The following is a 12,331-nucleotide window of genomic DNA, read 5'->3' on the forward strand; positions in this document are numbered from 1 at the left end:
GTCTCGCATCTGTCTCTGGGAACTGTACACACAATCATTCATTAACACCACTTGCACACTACAGGAACTCTGAGATTTGATGATAATTGCCACCCCCCGACCTCATTCCGGACAGTCCTGACCTCACTCCAAGACATTTCCACATGTTTGGGCAATTGAACCCAGGAACTCCGAGGCCAGAACACGCAACTCAGCTCAGCTGAGCCACGAACTAAGCAGTTTTACAAATGGCTCTAGCTATCTAGCTGATGACAGATTTACATTTAGGCATTTGGCAGACGCTCTTATCCAGAGCGACTTACAATTTTATCTTATTATACATCTGAGCAGTTGAGGGTTAAGGGCCTTGCTCAAGGGCCCAACAGTGGCAACTTGGTGGTTGTGGGGTTTGAACCTGGGATCTTCCGGACCATAGTCCGTTGCCTTAACCACTGAGCTACCCCTGGCCCCTAAATCAGTTTTTCTTTTTCAAACCCCCCTTTGATCCTTTTCTTTGTTTTCCTAGACCACGTTCTTTGATATTCTGACCTCCCCTTCATTCCTTTTGTTAATGCTCTCTCATTAATCTTGAGTTTGCTTTTTTAAATCAGAGTAGAGTACCGCTGCTCTGTTACATGCCACCCATATCTAAAGAGGTGTGGCCAGGTGCAGCATGTTTAGGCTGATTACCTGGACAAGGGCGTTGCGTAGCTTCCAGTGCCAGCTCTGTGATAAAAGCCTGGGTAGGTGGCCACGGATCTGCCTGTGAGAGTACTTATGAGGTTACACTAACAGTTTTATTTCTTGGCAAAAGCTCCAAGAATTCATTAACTTTCTCCCCAGGTTTAACCATATCCAATTCTCACTCTCTGGATCACATATGGCTGCCAACTCCAGCAGGATGAACCATCTTTCCAAACTGCTGCTTAAGATGTAGCTACCATTAAATTCAATTTGTCCTACACATAGAGCGATTAAGGACTGTCTCATTAGTTTGGACTCTGGGACACAGCGTTATTGTCAAAATTTTGAACTTGGAATTTATTGCCTTTTTTTATAAACATGACAAAATTACTGGGAACAAGAAGATATTTGGATCTCCTCATTTTGATCTGAAGGTTGGGCAATTCCCAATCCCAAATGGTTTTTGCACTGTTAGGATTAGGATTCAGGCACAAAGTGGAAAATTGGTAGTAATTAAGTATATGATAAGACCTTTGGTGAAACGTTGCAAAAAAATTTTATTCTCTTGAAACAAAAAATTAGACTGCTAACAATGCCTCAGTTTGGCGACAGTTTCGCATTTCTATTTATCACCAAGCAAGCAAAGCCAAGTGGGGGACTAGGATGGTTCTTATTGACAGCTGAGATTTATCAGCCATTCCCAGAGGGCAGGGGCAGTTACTCATGTCTGGACAAAAATAGTTTGCATGCTGTTTTATTATAATATTAATTTGTCATTTTAAATAGAACAGCGGTGGTTAACAGAAAGGTCTGAATTTTCTTTCTTTGCCAAAGTGATAGCTGGACACAAAGGTCTATTACAAACAGTATGATTAGCCCCTGCTAAGGAGGTGGAGCCCTTCTTATATGAGATGACATTTGACATTTGGGGGAAATCTAATTGGCTTGTTCAAACCCCAGCTGATAAAAATATGGAAAAAGACAAAAAGCAAGGCCATTACAGTTTGTGTATGTATGTGTGTGTGTGTGCCCTGTGGATGGGTTGGCGATGTAATCAGACTCGGGAGAGAGGATTTTCAAACAGGTTCTCTGCTGAGAATCAGGAGGTACATTTACTGTAGATGGTAAATTACAGCTCGATACAGAGTAATATGCAAAAGTCTGCTTGTGACATTTTCTTTCTGAGGATGTTTGGCAGTCTAATCCAGAAGAAATCTAATAAATATCTAAAACAAACATGTAAACAGTACTAGCGTTTCATCCAAGCTTCTGTACCAAGCGCCAAGCCAAAAACTTTTATTGTTGTTTTGTTTTTGTAAGTTATTATGACTTTAGAGTTTCTCTTCCCATCCAGGGTGTACCCAGCCTTGTGCCCTAAGTTCCATTGGATAGGGATGGCCTCCTGAAACCCTGCATGGGATAAGCAGTATAAATAATAGCAGAACTTTTTGGAATTCTCTCAGGGCCATTTGTGGAAAAATCTGATTCACTACGATGACGGATGATGTATGGAGAGACAAAGTACCTTCTAGTTGTCCATGACACAGCAAATTATTCTACTCTGTTCAGGAGTGTAAACTGGTAGATTTATCCCAGGGAGCCTGAGTGTTTTTTGACAGCCTGAAGGAACAGTTTCTCCGCCTTTACAAAAGTCTAAGAGCAGAAGTAGTGCCTGGGATTTATTTCTTTGGATTTGACCTCTTGTCTTTTTTTCGGTTTGCTGAACAACATGCAGCAGAGCCGAACTCTTCAATCAATTGAACCGAAGGCGTAAAAGCCATTAACAATGAATCTCCCGGCTCTGGCCTTGACTGTAGAGAACGGCCTTCTTTCTTGTAGCTTTCACCATTCAGCCATGTCTGCCTTTGGGAATCTTCGGATACTGTACGTCTCACTCCTTCACCATTACTGCAGCTGGAGCTAATCTTCTGTACTGACTTTCAGGCCTGTCTCTCCAGGCACAGATTCATCTCAGGTTCGAGATGAATTACACCGTGGGTTGGGGATTCTTTCATGATAGTTACAAAAACAATATTTACACACTCGTGCAATCACGCCCGGGTTAATCTGGGTCCCGAAAAACTGCACCGTATAAGCACAGACAGTGAAAAATATTCTGCGTAAGGGCTAATGCCTCAAACAGGGAGCTGAAATAGGGAATGTGATTGAAAAATGAATTCGCTGTGTTCCAGCATGTTATAAAGGCGATGTAATCAGACTCGGGAGAGAGGATTTTCAAACAGGTTCTCTGCTGAGAATCAGGAGGTACATTTACTGTAGATGGTAAATTACAGCTCGATACAGAGTAATATGCAAAAGTCTGTTTGTGACATTTTCTTTCTGAGGATGTTTGGCAGTCTAATCCAGAAGAAATCTAATAAATATCTAAAACAAACATGTAAACAGTACTAGCGTTTCATCCAAGCTTCTGTACCAAGCGCCAAGCCAAAAACTTTTATTGTTGTTTTGTTTTTGTAAGTTATTATGACTTTAGAGTTTCTCTTATTTTCTCTACTTTAGATTATTTCCTGTTTCGGTTTGCTTTACTTTCTGTCCACTTTCTGTTCTGTTCATTGCTTTCAGGTGACTCTGTTCACTGCTAATTACAGCCATTATTATTTAAAATTTACTTTGTCATTATTAAATATTCAGATCGGTCTTCCGTGTGTGTACAAACCTAACAGACATAAGGAAAAAATAACTTCCCTCTTTTTGTCGCTTTGTATTGGCTGGGGTTTAAACAAGCCAGTTAGATTTTCCCCCTAATGTGATATCATATAAAAAGAACCTCTCCTCATCGTGTTGCTCAGGTTTGCTGTTCTCTGAAGGGGCGTGGTTTCGAAGTAGCTCATTTACATTGACACTGAAACAGAGTGTTTGGCAGAGGAGTGAAACGGAGGGTGAAACAGAGACTATTTCAGCTGGAGCATTAACACACTTTGGGGAGCTCTGAAATGTGTGCTGAATTACCAAACAAATCGCAAAATATAGGACCTTTAATCACCCTGTTGTCACAGAACAGTTGTCCGGTATTGTAATCTGTTGTGGTGATATATAAAATTTACAAATTTTTTTTTGCCTTTTTTCTAGTTTATGCTAGAAGGCTAAACTAGCTCTAGTCTATATCCATAGCGTTTGTGTTTTGTCTTGTTCTCTTTTGTACATATGATATTTAAATGCATGCTTGCACTTCCTCATCTATCATATATACGTATTTTAGTCCAGCTGCAAATCCAAGGTTTTTGTTTCCATAGCAACGGCTCATTCACAGATATGATGGATGCTCACTTAATTTCAGACTAATAATAAGAAGTTGCTTAACAAAGCCTCTAAAACCTGATATGGTGAAATTTCCTGAAAGGACACTAAAAGGACATTTATTTAACGACCATGTAAGGAGTCTCCAGTGTCAGCATTTTGTAACAGTCAGAGGAAACTAACCTTTTATGACATTAAACTTTATAAGATGTGATTCCTTATAGCTGCTTTATAAAAACTTGTTAAAGTTAAACAGTTAGCCATAAAAATTTATAAAGTATATCATATTTTAATTAATAAAACTAATATAATATTTGGCAAAATATTTTTATATTAGAATTTAAGATTCAGGTATTTGACACATACACAGCGGCCATTTTTTCTTTTTTTGCATATTCCAGTTAGGAAGCTGAGGTCATAGCGCAGGGTCAGCCAGGACACAGGGTCAGCCAGGACACAGCGCCTCTGGAGTAGACAGGGTTTAGGGCTTTGCTCAAGGGCCTAACAGTGGCAACTTAGCAGTGCTGGGACTCGAACCCAAGTACATTTTACTTAAATATTATTAAACCTACTATTAAGGTTCTCTGCTTTTACTTAAGTACAGGTTTATGCGTCATCACTTGGCTTTTAAAAATTTTTTTTTTGCTGTTTTGCTTTTGATGTATTTTAGAGAAAACTTGATAAAACACTAAAACTAATTATAATCTGCTTTTAAAACTGTTAATAACTCTTTTATGATTTTCAGGTCTAGACGCTTAAACTTGTTTGTAATACTTTGTAAATAATCTAGAGTACAGTATGTTGCACTGACGTCTATATCAGACTAAATTAAAAGCCGAACTGTTCTGCGAGATCCAGTATTTCTAGCGGTATCTATTTTGAGCGAACAGATTAAAACATGTCAATACGGGGAGAAAAGAATTCGCACTGGGTTCTGACAGGGACGTTTATCCGGTGTGACAAAGATTAACGTGAGCCAGTTTTTCGAGGGCGACGGGACGTCCCCAGGGACACGGGAGCAGATTTGGGAAGCGAGACGTGTCCTCGCATATTCAAACACACCCAATGTTACTGTGGGGTCTTTATATTTGCCATCATGGCCGGGTAAACACGACTAGCTGAACGCTGTTAGTCTGTACTGGGGGCTGATATTTGCTTAAGAAAAGGAAAGACTGACGATTGATTTTTTTGCAGGAGACCTATTTATTTATTTATTTTAAACAGGTAATGATCATGATGAGTAAACTGGCGTTTCTGGGAGGCAGTGTTTCAGACGTGGAGCTGTTATTCTGCACAATCTAAAATCCCACTTTGACTTGAAATCACCTTAAAGTTCTAGCCAGCATTTTCAGACATTTTCCGTCTGTTTAATTACAAACAACAAACCGAAGGTACAAATTTCCAACTCTGCAGGCGAAAAAGCGTCTCCTCCTCCTGGTAAGAGTCACTCTACTCTATATGGACCAGGTCTACCAGCATGTGGGGAAAACAGGACAACACTGGAAGCAGAGAAACTGACGCTAACTACAGCTAAAAGTAACACACGTGTGAAACAGGGACTCTGTGAATGGGGAGTTAAACAGAAACACGTTACTGACGTGAAACATGAGCATGTCCAATTTCCTCTATCGTGCAGCATTTTATCTGGTTAAGTGTCCTCTGACATTTTCAGTTACCGCTCTAAATGCATGTATGACGAATTCTGCAGGGTTAGGCGAGCGCTCCACGCCTCCATGTGCTACAGTCACGACTGACCCTAAGGAGAAACATCACTTCTGTTCTGTGTTTGTTTCTCTCTGAATCTGGTGTGTCAAGTTAAGAGTTGTCGATACGTGATGACGTGAGCCTAGTACAGGTTGCTGTGCTAATTAGCCTGGACTCGACCTGGACTCGTTCCATGATTGACGGCAATCAACATTAAACAGATCGGGAGAGTATCAAGAGGAGGAACGGTGACATCTTACTGAGCCACTAAAGGGACACAGGAGAGATTCAAATACTAACGGGACATAAGGAGAGACAAGAAGAAATGTATTTTTTCTGAGATGGGTAAGAGAATGTCTTGGTCAGTGTAAAGAGCTTCACTGCGAGGCAATTTCTCAGATCACATCTACAGTATGAACATCTGTTTTTAAAACTACTCTTTGTTTTTGTTGTTTTCTTTTTAAACTGATAAATAAAAAGAATGATTGACAATCTCTTAGCATGTTTACGTGAGGTTAGGTTTGTTACACCTCTCATCTTTTTCCATCAATCATCAAATCGTTTTTAATGCTCGAGTTCATGGTTTAATCACTGGTAACTGGTTAACAACTGGTAAATATAGTCGGTTTAAACATTACTAAATATATAATTCATCTTTAAACATACGGAAGTCCTGGAAGTGTTCATTATCCCCAATCACGCAACGCGCCTCCAATGCTTCATCATCTGCTTGTTGTTCTCTCTCTCTCTCTGCTACTCTCTCAGGGCTCATTGGCGATGATTACTTATATGCCTCTGGCTCTCGCTCATTCTCACGACCCACTTGCTGAAATTTCCGTCTGTCAGCTTTAAATGAAACTTTGCGAGGCGTGTCGCGGCGTCGCTTTAATAGCTCGAGCACTTAGCCAGGTGGGTTCTCCTCTGCACCTCTACAATAAGAATCAATAATTATAATATACAATATAAGTCAGAGATGCATTAATGAAAAATTACAGTGAGAAAACGAATCTTGGCGTGTTTTTATTTCTTTTTTCAGTAGTTGAAGTGTAAAACGCTGCAGTGTAAAGCGATGACAAAACCATGATAAACAAGACACAGCATTGAGGATGATGATGAAAACCATAGAGAAACATGGCTGCGTTGCTCGCAGAAATGACTGCTTTGATAACATTAGGGTGAATTATTAGTCGAAATATTATAGTAAACATGCATAGACGTGTATTTATATACTGTTTATATACATGTTGTGCTGGAATAAGGAAGCAGTGGTCAAGTCAAACTGGTTGTTTTTTTCTGTTTGAGCCGTTTGGGGGTGAAAATATAAAAATGAATATCAGGTGAAGTGATCTGTTATCTAGAGGTATTTCTAGGTTTTGGACTTCTTGATTAGATTTTTCAAAGGTCCTAAGTGGTTTATTTATAGTAAAGAAAACTAAAACAATCATTTGAATAGTTTGTGGGGCTCTGTATATATGATTAGTATATTTATACAGTATATTCAAAATTCATTCAAACTGTTTGAGCAACAGATCAACAGTGAAAATCCCAGCAGTGTGGATATTTAAAAGGGCTATACTGTAAATGTACTTTTCTTTTTTTTTTTACTGTTTATTAAACTATGGCCATGTCCAAACTCACAAGTATTTTAAAATGATGTTTTTTTTTTTTGTGGCCTTTCATCCAGACGACGTCTTGACGTGTAGAGAGAAAAAAACTGCAGAAGCGTACAGGCCGTACCTCCTGTGTCTGACCTACTCAGTAAGATCTTCTTTCTTTTCTTACTGAAAGTGCTTCTGTGACTGGGTGAGAATGTGGGTTTAGTCAGACAGCTGCTCTCTCCTCACTACTGCGGACCGTACAGACCTACTCTCACCCACGCTGAGACACACAGTTAGTGTCATTAACCACTGGACAACATCTGGGCCACGCCCAGTCATACAGATAGTTACACGTCACAGTGCTGTTACTGTCTGTTATCATTAATCAAGATTATTGTCAGAATAAATCAAGTGCATAGAAAATGTCTAACTGCTTAGCTTCCCCTCCCTGAGTGTTTTACAATTCCTGCAGACTCTGCCCCAGAAATACTTCACACAAAATGAAGTCTTGACTCTACACTCTGCTTGTTTAAAGCTACTGTTTATGGTCCGTGACCAAAAGTAAAGCGGGCCTAACATAAATACCTGGCTTTTTTATAAGCATGCATTAACCCCAAACAGAAAAAAACACACACTACTGACGTCTTGAGTGTGTAGCATCCCCTGTTCCAAGTGGCTGTATTCTACAGCTTTCCCATAAAACTTTTAGTTTAATTTTTTTTTTGAGATGTGGGATTGTAACGAGAAATTTACCTGCTGCCTAATCTTCGGCCAGGACACTCTTGAAAACGAGATGAGCTCATCTCAAGAGGAACTCCTGGTTAAATAATTTTTTAGATAAAGATACATACATTGTGATCAATCGTGAAACATGGCAATCTGGTCAATGCATGATTAACGTCTGGCTTTGATATCAATTTTCTCTTGCGTAGGATGAGACAAGCATTCGCAGTCCAAAAAAACAAACAAACAAAAAAAAAAAAAACAAGGAAAATAAAAATGAATAAAAGCACAACGAGCACAGATCATGACCCGGTCTGCATGTTTTTTCCTTTGTATGAGACAAAACCCCTTTTTTTCGTGTTTTGTTTTTTTTTGGTTTTGTGGGGAAGGCGGGGGACGGGATTGGAGGTTTGACTTCATCCAAATCAAAGCTGGGCCGAGCGTGTTGTAACCGGGTTGTAAAGGGGAAAGGAACGTTTTCCCACATTATGCAGGAATTAAATCAGGAATTCCGTCAGCAACCGGACACATCACATCATCTCGGGGACTGGGTTTTAGATTTGCCTGGCCTGATCACATCAGTGCTTATCTGCTATTGATTGTTTTTGACTCGGACGTCACGATGATGCAAAAGCAAGCCAGTATGAACATGCCTGAGATTCCAACCATACAAATAAAAAATAATTAAAGGAAAACAAAATCACAAGCATTTGTTGCCGTGCCTTGGGAAATATTTGATTGAAAATAATTTCAGAAACAAAAAAATAATACGCTGAATCAACAGTTGCTTATACTCAAGCGGCCGTATTCAGAGTTGAGCTCGACCTTAGACACAGTTAAACCGCTCTTTAAAAACTTTAGCATTAAGACGGTGAATTAAAAGCATGGTAAAATATATGTTTATTACAGTTTTCTGATCTAAACTAAGTGTATTTTGCTATTTGTATTTAGTCTTATATTGTATAAGTCTGTGTGTGTTAATCCCCCAAATGAAATACCCCTATTAATCATTTCTTTTATCTAAATGAGGGACCATCTGATGCAATATTAGCACGATACCTGATTTAGTGCTGATTTGATTTGCACTGTGATTTTGTATCACCATTTATAAATATCCTGATTCGATAATAAATACTAAATAAACTTAGCGAATAATTTGCTCCGAACACACAGGGTGTTGCGCTGTGTCAATAGGGATTATAGAGGAATGGCAACATTACACCACCTCAAATGCAAAATTATATAAATGAAAAAAATATTTAAAATAAACACATTTTGGAGTCAGTGTGCCGATTCATGAACTGCTGGATGAAAAAATCGCAGTATGTTCCCAAACACGTTTTTATTTTACTCCTCTTCCAAACGCACCATTTCAGTGTCTATGTAAATGAGCTACTGCTGAGCCACGCCCCTTTAGTAAACAGCAGAGCTGAACAACAACCCAGGGGGAGGAGCTCTTCTTATATGAGGTCACATTCAGGGGAAAATTTAACTAGCTTGTTTAAACCACGTTGAAGTACAAACATATAAAACCTTTTAACCCTTTTTTTTTTTCGTACATGCACACTGGAGACCTGTCTGAATATCTGTGAATTTTGCATAATAGGTGCCCTTTAATTTGTGATACTGCCAGTGTACCTTAAAAAAAAGTGCAAAGCAGACGTGTGTGCAGTTAAGGTGCAATTTTTTAAGCTTTTGAATAATAACTGTGGAAGCCATTTTGTTAAATTAAGCCAGATGTTGCAGCGATTTATGTGATCGTTACAACTAGAACTATTCATGCAGCAAATGTTCCGGTGATCTAAAATTCATTTCAGTGCTCGCTATCTTCTTATTGTATAGCTTTTAAATTTAAAATCGTCTCTTGCTTTTTTGTCCACATTAGATTAGATTATAGATTAGAGAGAAAAAAAGTTATTCTGTTCTCGAGTCAGCATTTTCTATCCCTGATTTTCTTTAGGGTTTAAAGCTGAGTGCTTTGTGTTCAAAGTTCTAGGGACTGGTGGAAAAAACTTTTGGGTGAGAAATACATGCAGATCATTTTAGTAATTTGAAAGCAGGCTGAGAAAATCTAATTATACTGCCTTCGGTTTCTATGAGAAACATTGTAATTATGCAACAAACACACTTAAACAGCAGCACTATGTTGTAATTACATCCCAAAAAATAATTCCTGTTCAACTACGGGCTGGGTTTTTTCTAAATTCTGGGCATGTCCGTGAAGAAAAAGGTTTGACTCCTTAAGCAGAGGGTAAGATTTGAGTGGTAATAATGTACAATTTAATTTTTTTAAAAAAAACCTTAGCACAAGTACTTTTCAGTAACTAACAAAACTAATAACGACCAAAATAACCTTACAAAAGGAGCTTTTTCATAGCCAAACCCACTGGAACACACACTCCACGTCGTAATCATCGGCTCAGAACTCTCGAGACGGACTCCTAGACGGCGTTAATCGTATGATCTGAGTCGATCTGTGCAGCACATTTTTCGACTGACTCTGAATACGGCCCATGAAGCTGTTTACGCAGGCAATAATGTCATTATAACGGGTATGATTACAGAGTGGCATGCTATGTTAGTAATAAATTCACATTCTTTTCATATGCTTAGAGGAAAAACGGTATACTTGGTGTTGCCCGGTCACAGTGAACCTGCTGATCATCAGCATTTGTCTTAGCTGCTGCAAAATTCAAAAGTATTTAGAATTATTACATGCGACAGGCATGCAGTTTGTCAACATCTAAGGAAAATGTTTGTATAAATGAATCAGAAATCTGAAATTTGATCTTGAAATGACAGTTTGTAATTAAAGACATTTGGATATACACATCTATTAGAAGGGCTAACTGAAATATCCTAATAATTTACCAGACTTTCTGGACCTTAAAGTGTAAATTTGTCATTATTCTTGATTCTTCATCATCATCAGTGTATTTATGGTAGACCTACTGTAGTAGTCTAGGAGTTAAAGTAGTTAGGTTTTTGTCAATAAGTAAACAATTTTAATTGATTACATTTACACTCTGTATGAATAACTGTCCAGAAAATATGATAAACTTGCCCTAAAATATGCAATAATCTCTTGCAATGTTTAGTATTAACTAAAGACATTTCTTCATGGAGTTCTTCATGGTTATATATGTTTTCCATTTCATAAATAAAAAATAATCAATTAATTAAAATAAAGTTCAAAAGGCTCATATTAGAACTTTTTTCTCTAAACCATTAGATGGAAAAATAAATTAAGCCAAAGTCACGTTATTGTTTACAATTTAATACTGAGTGATTTAAATAGAATGATAAGATAAAATCACTTTAAATTTTTCTATATTTTTATTATATATCACGCTATACATTATAGAAATTAAAATGACTTTTAATGCCATTAATATTAAGTATTGTATCGTAAACACATTGACATTTCAATATTAATTAGTAATGTTTGGAGTTACTGTTATGTAAAGTTAATATTATCAGCACAAGGTAAAAATAAATGAATAAATAATAAAGTTTATAAATAAAACTAATTTTACTTCTAACTCAAAGCAGCTTTATGAATAAACATTGACATTGCCTTTGGTGTGACTTTACATGAATGTAACATAAGATATTTGTTTGTTTGTTTAATAAATCACAAACAACAAACAGTATTTCAGGTGTAAAATTTGGCAATGAAATTCAGCTGATAGAACTGAACAGTTTAAAAAGATGAACTAAAAAAAATGTCAAAATAAATATTTAATTTAATAAAATCTAGCTGTATTCTAGGTAAAAAATATTCAAACAGTTTAATTGCAAAGCAAAATGCAGCAAATATCTTAACATAAATGTTTTTTTTCAACAAATGTAAAAACCTTTAAATTTCTTACCGTAACTAATTATGTGTATTAATCAACAACAGCATTTTTTTTATTCTATAATTAAAAATTAGCCATTTTCATTATTCCAAAAAATGAAAAATAAGCTAAAAATATATATTAAAAGCTTAATATAAATTTTAAATGATTATGCAGTTCATATTTGGATAGATCTGAATCTAAATTTATTTATCTAAGTTTTATTTACTTTCTATAATATTTTCCAGTTTCTTAAGCCCACTTTGTTGACCTTTAAAGTTGAGTTATACTATTGTATTATGGTAATGTTACCCGGAGATAAAAGTACCGCCAGCTAGCGAAATGCTACAAATCCAACAACTAGCATGATCATAGCAGCAATTTGTGCAACTTTAGCATTTAATGTTGATAAATAATGTATGAGCAGTAGTGCAATTTATATATATATATAACAAAACATTGTATGTTATATATAATTCTTTTAAATTAAAGCAAAGAATATATACATTTCAGGATTCATTTTAGTATCCAAATCATTGTCTTGGA

At 37.0% G+C, this 12,331-nt stretch overlaps 1 protein-coding gene across 1 annotated transcript in view; it reads right to left on the minus strand.

Annotated features, from left to right (window-relative positions):
* LOC128507292 (potassium/sodium hyperpolarization-activated cyclic nucleotide-gated channel 1) overlaps window positions 1-12,331 on the minus strand; it is a 130,741-nt gene that overhangs the window by 3,895 nt on the left and 114,515 nt on the right. The window lies entirely within an intron of this gene.

This window comes from Clarias gariepinus, chromosome 19, assembly GCF_024256425.1.
Source record: "Clarias gariepinus isolate MV-2021 ecotype Netherlands chromosome 19, CGAR_prim_01v2, whole genome shotgun sequence".
NCBI classification, from domain to species: Eukaryota; Metazoa; Chordata; class Actinopteri; order Siluriformes; family Clariidae; genus Clarias; species Clarias gariepinus.